This window comes from Saccostrea cucullata, unplaced genomic scaffold (genome assembly GCF_032062105.1).
Source record: "Saccostrea cucullata isolate Sc308-1 unplaced genomic scaffold, CSIRO_AGI_Scuc_v1 ctg7007, whole genome shotgun sequence".
Taxonomy (NCBI): Eukaryota; Metazoa; Mollusca; class Bivalvia; order Ostreida; family Ostreidae; genus Saccostrea; species Saccostrea cuccullata.
The window spans coordinates 6,432-14,115 of NW_026934621.1; the positions used below are offsets into that span (position 1 = coordinate 6,432).

At 29.3% G+C, this 7,684-nt stretch overlaps 1 long non-coding RNA gene across 1 annotated transcript; it reads right to left on the reverse strand.

Moving 5' to 3' along the window:
* Positions 1-6,171: 6,171 nt before the first annotated feature.
* On the reverse strand, positions 6,172-7,430 carry LOC134241061 (uncharacterized). Its single transcript, XR_009986572.1, has 3 exons — positions 7,235-7,430; positions 6,938-7,031; positions 6,172-6,318 (listed from the first exon to the last, which is right to left on the reverse strand). It is a non-coding gene; the product is annotated as an uncharacterized LOC134241061 (long non-coding RNA).
* Positions 7,431-7,684: the final 254 nt, after the last annotated feature.

Consider the following 7,684-nt stretch of genomic DNA (forward strand, 5'->3'; position numbering starts at 1 on the left):
ATGCATAGTTTATGAAGTGTTTCCTTTTGAAGAAAACACCGTACATAAATTCTTATTTTAAATCATGCTGATAAATATTGGTAACTAAGGCTAAATTTTAAAAAAATGTTATTTTTTTTTAAATATGCAGGTTTTACTTAATTTTATGAGGTGCAAATGTCAATTTTTTAATACCGTTTGCAAAAGCTTTAAATAACATTGAATCATACGTAGAGGCATAAAACGAAAATTGTTGCATGAAAAAATTTCAATTTCAAGCTTTATTTTAAGACTTTTTGAATTAAGTTATAAATTAAAGAGTTATCCTTCCTGGCTGAGGATCGTATATTCTCAAAACAATTTTTTCTGCACTTACGTATGATGTTTTAAATCAATATTTTAATAACACGATTTTTATTGCCGTAAAATATGTGTAATTGTTACCGAACACGTGCAATATAAAAGAAAAAAACAATTTTCTAATAAAATAAATCTGCTTTTTCTTTTAACTAATAAAATAATGTGGACTTCAGAGGAGAAATCTTATACTTATAGAATGAATTTATTACATTATACCACAGTTGTAAAAACTATAAAACTATATATTTCCATGCACGGCGATTCCGTGTAAAATAACAATTTTTTTTTTTATTTATTTACAAAGGTTTGTTGACGTATTGCATAAAAACAATCGTATCTGAGTCATTATCAAAAACCGCAGAAAAAAATATTAGAAAAATCAACAAATTTCTTGCATTTAGAATTGAATTTTTTTAATCGTTACTATAAAACACATATCTGAAGAACACAAAAACACTAAACTCCCACCTGGAAATTATTTGATTTCATTGTAAGAAGAAATCAAAATACTGGTTCACCTAAAATTTTGTCCTTCCTGTTACAGACACAATAATGCAAGTTTTTCTATTAAGAGGTGGAAAAATAATTATAAAATTAGTTAAGCCTAGTTTATGAAAGCATGACAAATAAAGAATTAGTTATAATTTTTCAATGAAACAGGAGCAAAATAATTTTTTCAAAGATTTTAAAGACAATTTTCAAATCTGAACATAATTTTGGTCAATATTTTCACCATTTTTCAGTCGTAAAAGTTAGTATAAAAAACCACATTCACATTGAAAGGTTTTTTGGTCTCTCAGGTAAAAAGTGTAACAGGAAAGAACAGATTGTGCAACAGGAGAGAAATTTCTGTGTATCTACATCAAATTCTTTATTTTGTTAAACACATAATTTCATTAATCCTGAAATTTTACACTGGTGTTCCCAAATAATGATTAAACTTTATGTTAATGTTAAGATAGGAACAAATAGAGTAAAAAAATAATAGATATGTATGACTGTTACAGGAGAGACTTTTCCAAAATACACAGTTTTGTAATAGTACAAAACAATGTTACATGTTAATTAGATATAACATAGAATAATTGCTGAATTACAAGTAAAATGTAAAGCAAAATAGGATTTATATTAAGAAAATTGCTTGCCTACGCAAATATTGGCATGTACAACATAAAGGAAGGACACTGAAAGACACTAAAGTCTGAAAAAAAATATTTAACCTTCATTTAAAAGAAGAACATGGATTGGAGAGCCATCCTCCTTTTGCCTGTATAATTTTCTTTTACCTTTCTTTAGAAGAAAACTTTTTTTCACTGTTTTTCTAAATATCATGAGTGTATGTTTCTGGCAAGTTGTTTGATTAACTTGAGAATTTTCCACTGCAATTTGGAAATGGGTCCTAGCTAGGTCATTAAAATTGGGAATTTAATTTCATTTTTTCACTGATTGGGAAATTATATCGGGTACATGACAATTTTCAACAAAACAAAACAAAAACAAACAAACAAACAAAAAGAAAAAAAAAGAAACACTCATGATGTTTAGTATAGCTTATTTGAGCCAAATGCTCAGATGAGCTTTTCTGATTGAGATTTGTGTTTTGTTTTTTGGTATTAACTTAAGAAATTGTTATTGTTTTCTTAAACTTCTCACATTTTTTTATCTTGGTCATTTTAACTACATTTAGCACAGAATATCTTATGAAAAGGAAATTTAAATTGTTCAAATGAAGGGTCACACCTTCTTCCAATAAAAAAATGAAGAAAGAATGAAATATTTTGACAGGTCATTTTAAAAAGACCAGAAAAGATAAAATTTAAATATAAAGCTTCATGACATAGTGTAGATTAAAGTTTGTTCAAATCATGAACCCCTAAGGTAGGGTATGGCATTATGAATGATCAAAATATTACTGGCGTAAGTTGGATCACGTATCAACAAATCTTTTTTTAGGAACAGCAAAACCTTGATAGGGACGTTAAACAGTATATAATCAATCAATCAATCGATCAGTCAAATCTAAATAAAGGCATTTATACTTTAGTGTACATTCTAATTTGTTCAAATCATGATCACTGGTGTAGCTTAGGGTTTGGCATCTATTGGTTAATTTAGAGTTATATTGGGGGTACAAATAATTATGAAAAATCTATAAAGATCTTCTCATTACATGTAGCAAGCCATGGTCAGTAATAATAGATAAACCATACAATTTTGACTGTTTTGTGGTGTATTGTAAATTATACCATGGTTTGGGTTTCACGACCCTGGGTTTAACGTCACGAGACGAATGACCCTCAGGAATTGGACCTAAATTCCAACCTAAACAGGGCAGTAACAAATCCCTTAAGCTGTGTGAAACTTTTTTTTTTAGAGATGGAAAAATATATACTGCCTAATAGCTAAGAAACATAATTTATTGTGTCCTTCCTGTTACACTGAATTAATAAATAAAAAAATCATATATTGAACTTATATTATGGGTAAAGGGGCTAAAGAATGATTTTTAATATGAATTTTTTTCCATCAAAGACTATTCAACAATTATACTGTGCTTATGAGAAAAAAAATTCTCAAAAATTGTTCATTTTATAGCAATACCCGTCTTTCCTGTTACAGAATCATATTTAGAGGTCCTTTAATATCAAAAATTATCTTTTCATAGTTGAAAAAAGAATAAAAAATAAAATATTTACTACAAAGTAATAAAATGAAAATATTATTAAATCTGACAATTTAATAAAAGTCCGCATTTTTTTCTGATTTAAGCAAAATTTGTCCGTACTGTTACAATATGCTATGTCTTTCCTGTTACAAAATCACTTTTTATGTTTCAATTAACAATTAAAAACAATGAATCCTTACTCAAGGTGTATTTTTGTTACTTACTTCAATTCTAATAAAAATCATGCAATAAATTTCTTGGTTAATGATGAGATAGGTCTAAAATCCACATTTTATTTAATGTAAGTCTTTTCTGTTACAAAAATTGTCTTTACTGTTACAAATTAGCACGTAACAGGATGGACATATAACAGGGTAGACAATTGCTCTATATTTGGTCATTATTTTCCTTATTGCTTACCATACAAGTTGATGATGCAGTAGGTTTGAAACAAAATGTTTAAGTTATTTTGTAAAAGAAGCTAAAATTGTTTCACTCCATTGTTAAAGCTTTATTTCAATGTAACAGTATGGACGTCATTTTTTTCTACTGTGTAAATCGTAGCTATATATTGGACATTTTATTCAAACTTATCAAATTTAAAAAAATTACATTAACAACCTAGTAACATGGAAATGTAGCCAAGGCTAATGGTAAGTATGAAACCCAGAAAAGTTAATTCTTAATATTTCTATTTTCTTGATTTTCATTGGCGTAACAGGAGAGACAAAAACTAGTGGGACACACCTTCTAGTCTTCATATTTACAAGATGAGCTTATTTAAGACAATTATAGTGTTTTTATGGCATTTATTATGAATAGTTTAAGGCATACAAGGAAAAAAATGAAAAGAAAATGAACAACATATGCCATAAAACACTTTTTAATTCAATGGAAAGGAGTGTGTGACATCACAAAATGTGCTAATTTGAGCTATTATCAAAGCATTTTTTCTTTAAATATATCACACAGCTATAAAATTAATATTGTGCCAACTACAGAATAATGTATTCTAAATAGTGATATGAAAATTTATATAATTTTTACTTCATATACTTTTTTATTGGCTTGTGACCAAAATTTTGGCGATTTTTGATAATGACTCATCTAATATTTCAATGCAATAATATTATATATTTATTAATATTATATTTATTTGTTATTTTTATTTTTTATGATTATTTTCTAAGCAAAGTGTAACACGTAAATGTATATCTGAAGACATTTACCGACCGTGATTATACTCGGACAAAATACATGTAATGGAAAGAGGCACTCAAATTATTTATAATAGATTAGGTTTTCAGAACTAAATAAATAATAAATATGTTTTCATAGTTTTTATTTAACAGGGCAATTGTAAAAGCAAGAGAGAGAGAAAGATGTAAGCCCCCTCGATTCTCAGATATCTGTTGCATCTCAGATATTTGTTGCATCGAATAAAAATTCATATAATTTTTTCTAATATTCCAAGCAGTCAACGTAATCATTTTTTTAATGAAGATTAACAAATCCATTTGACAATAAGCATCGGCTGTTATTTTCCTTCATCAAGTTCACACGGTTCACTCGAAGTGCACGCGCTTGTCCTGGCAATCAAAATAATTCTCGTTTCACTGAACATGCCGAACATGCCAAAGTCATAGAGTCATTTAGTATTTCAAGCCTTGATGCACAAAACTAATGCCGGCGAAAACTTGCTCTGTCTTTTAAAAGCTAGTCTATCTCTGTTCGTTGAATGACGTTTTTCATTCAGAATTTTAAGTTATTGTATAACTTCTTAAGGTACCCATTGTACAAATGGGTAAAAATGTATGCCCGGAAACCCTATGAATTTATGTTCTAAAATCAAAGTATGGGTCATGAAAAATAAAAAAAAAAATGGGTCATCAGGGGCTACAACTCATTTAAGGAAGATAACTCTTGATGAAAACTAAAATCTAAGGAACATAAAAAAAATGGTATCTTCTAAGAAGTTTGTTCAACAATAATGACACAAAAGTTACTTTTATATTGTAATCTTTATATGAAATTAAAGAATAATAAATAACAAAACATAGTAAGAGTGTTATTTAAAGAAAAAAAATAACAGGTGACAAAATGGTCAATTTGTAAGTATAAAAATATAAAATATGTTCGTAATGTCATTTGCAACATGCTGTTACCATGTAGACTAGCTCAAGTCTCTATGTTTTTATTGTTTATTTTTTTATAAATAGTTTTAAAAATTCTGTTTCTTATTTGTATTGCTGTCCTCTGCTCTCTGTCATAGTTAAATGTCAAACATCTATGTTTGACATAATCAAAGAGTATAAAAGAGAGCACTAAAACATAGAGACTTGAGCAAGTCTGGTTACCATGGAACATTAACATTTTTATCAAAGGGAAATATTTATAAAAAACATTAGAAAAGTCAAAACTTTTCCCTTAATTTATTTCACCCCCCCCTTTTTTTTTAACTTATTTTCAAGTCAAAAATAATGAATATCATACTGTAAATATATCACATTTGGCTGGGTATTCTTTTTAGTGCTTTTGGCGGAAACGTCCATTCATTCAAGTACAATGCTAAATGTTTTGCAAATATATACATTCATAAGAACATTAAGTTATCCGCTAAATCACATCTATGCTAACTTGTTCAAAAATCAATTTCTGCCATAAGCGTACATGCTAAATATAATACATTTACAGTAACTCAATATACAACATTGATTTATATAAATGAAAATGGTTTGAAATTCTGAAAATAATGTGAATTTATAATGATGTCTAGAATTTAAAAATGTTCACAAAAGAATAAAAAAAATTCACAGAAATGCTGAGGTTAAAAATTGATAGCAACAGTAAATTGTATCAAAGCAGAGTGATAAAAATTCGATACAGACTTTGAACATGAATTTCAAGATTTAATGACACAATAAATAGTACTTGTGATATAAAATAATGTATATACTATAAGGACTCTGACAGTAATCTCATTAGGTATGTGTGATACTAGTAGATGATCCATAAAACAGATCAACTTGTGTTGGTACATTTGATAAATACATGTGGCAGCAAAAAATTCATACAACTTTTGGACAAAATTTTGTAGAACTTTAGATGTTCCAGTCACTTTAGGTTTGCCATCACTGGTTTTGGGAGAAATTGGATGAATTAATTTATTTCACCATCCCTGTCATAGCCATAGATCAGCTTTAGATGAGAAAATGTCATGGTCTCTGCCAGACTCCTCTTCATAAAACTTTACCAATCAGCACACACAAATACCCCTAGTTCTTTGATTTTTCAGCATTGAACACCTGTTGAAACTGAGAAATACTATACAGATAATTGTTTCATACAATATACATGTGATTCATTGAAAGTTTGTAGCAGAGATTATTCCGTCCAACTTTCATGATAACATATAGTCTTCTGCATGCAGTCAAATATTTTTCTTAATTCTTACATTGATTCCCAAGCAAATTGACCGATAAACATTTGATTTAAGAGTGACCAAATTTATATATTTATCCTGCAAATACCCCTTGCATTGACCTAATAAAGGTAACCTAATAAACAAAAGCTTTATCCGGTCACTGCCTTAATAAGCCTCGTGCATGTATTCCGACGTTCCAAAAGCATTGTGACGTCAATTATACATGTACTGCAATGTTTACGCCGTGGTGTCATAGTTTCAACTGCAGAGATGTGCCTAAGTCTGTTGGAATTATCTAGTTTTGATCGCGCAAATGTAACATTTTGTTGCAGGATAAACAAAATACGTGATCACTGTCTTGAAATATAAGCGATATTTGGGCTCGGGTCAAAAACGTAAGAGGGCGAGGCTTCGTTTCCTAACACTTGCCCAAATATCGCTTATATTTCAAGACAGTAACCATGTATTTTATATGTATCTACCAAATGATATAATAAAACTGTTCATACCTTCAAAATTCTTTCATGTATTGATAATAAAGTTAATATTGACAACAAGTTGTTTATCTTCTGAGGGTCTCCCAAACAGTACTGTAGACTACAGCTACAAAGAGAGTAGATACAAATTATATTACATGCAATTGTTGAGATGCATAAACATGTAAATCTTATTCTTAATTATATGCTTTATCCAACATTTAATGGTGTAAGATAAAAATTTAGATGTGATAAATATTTTATACTAGTTGTCAATGCCTAAATTAGATAATATAAATTCCACAAACAAATATAAATATAAATGCTTACCTGTTCCAATCTGTGTATTAGTACTGAAATATACTGCATCCCTTTGGATTTTCTCAGCTTTTGCCGTTTTGGGAACATCGATGCCAGCTGCAAGCAATTTCCGCACAGCGGCACTGCATGTATAAAAACCAGCTAACCCGAGTTTCACTCACATTCGCTCTTTCGCTAAAAAATAATGGTCCGGAGTGACATTTTGAGCACAATATGAGGCCTCTGACCAGCAAACTCGATAACCCTCCTTCCAGTCATCTAACGAACTCTTACTGTCAACATGAGGGTTATGTATGGGGCGCCGTTTTGGTATTTACTACCAAAAAGTGATATCACGCATTCGAATAGGTGATATCACCTATTCGAATAGGTGATATCACCTATTATTTCCAATAATATCACCAATTCTAATAGGTGATATCACCTATTCGAATAGGTGATATCACTCATTCGAATAGG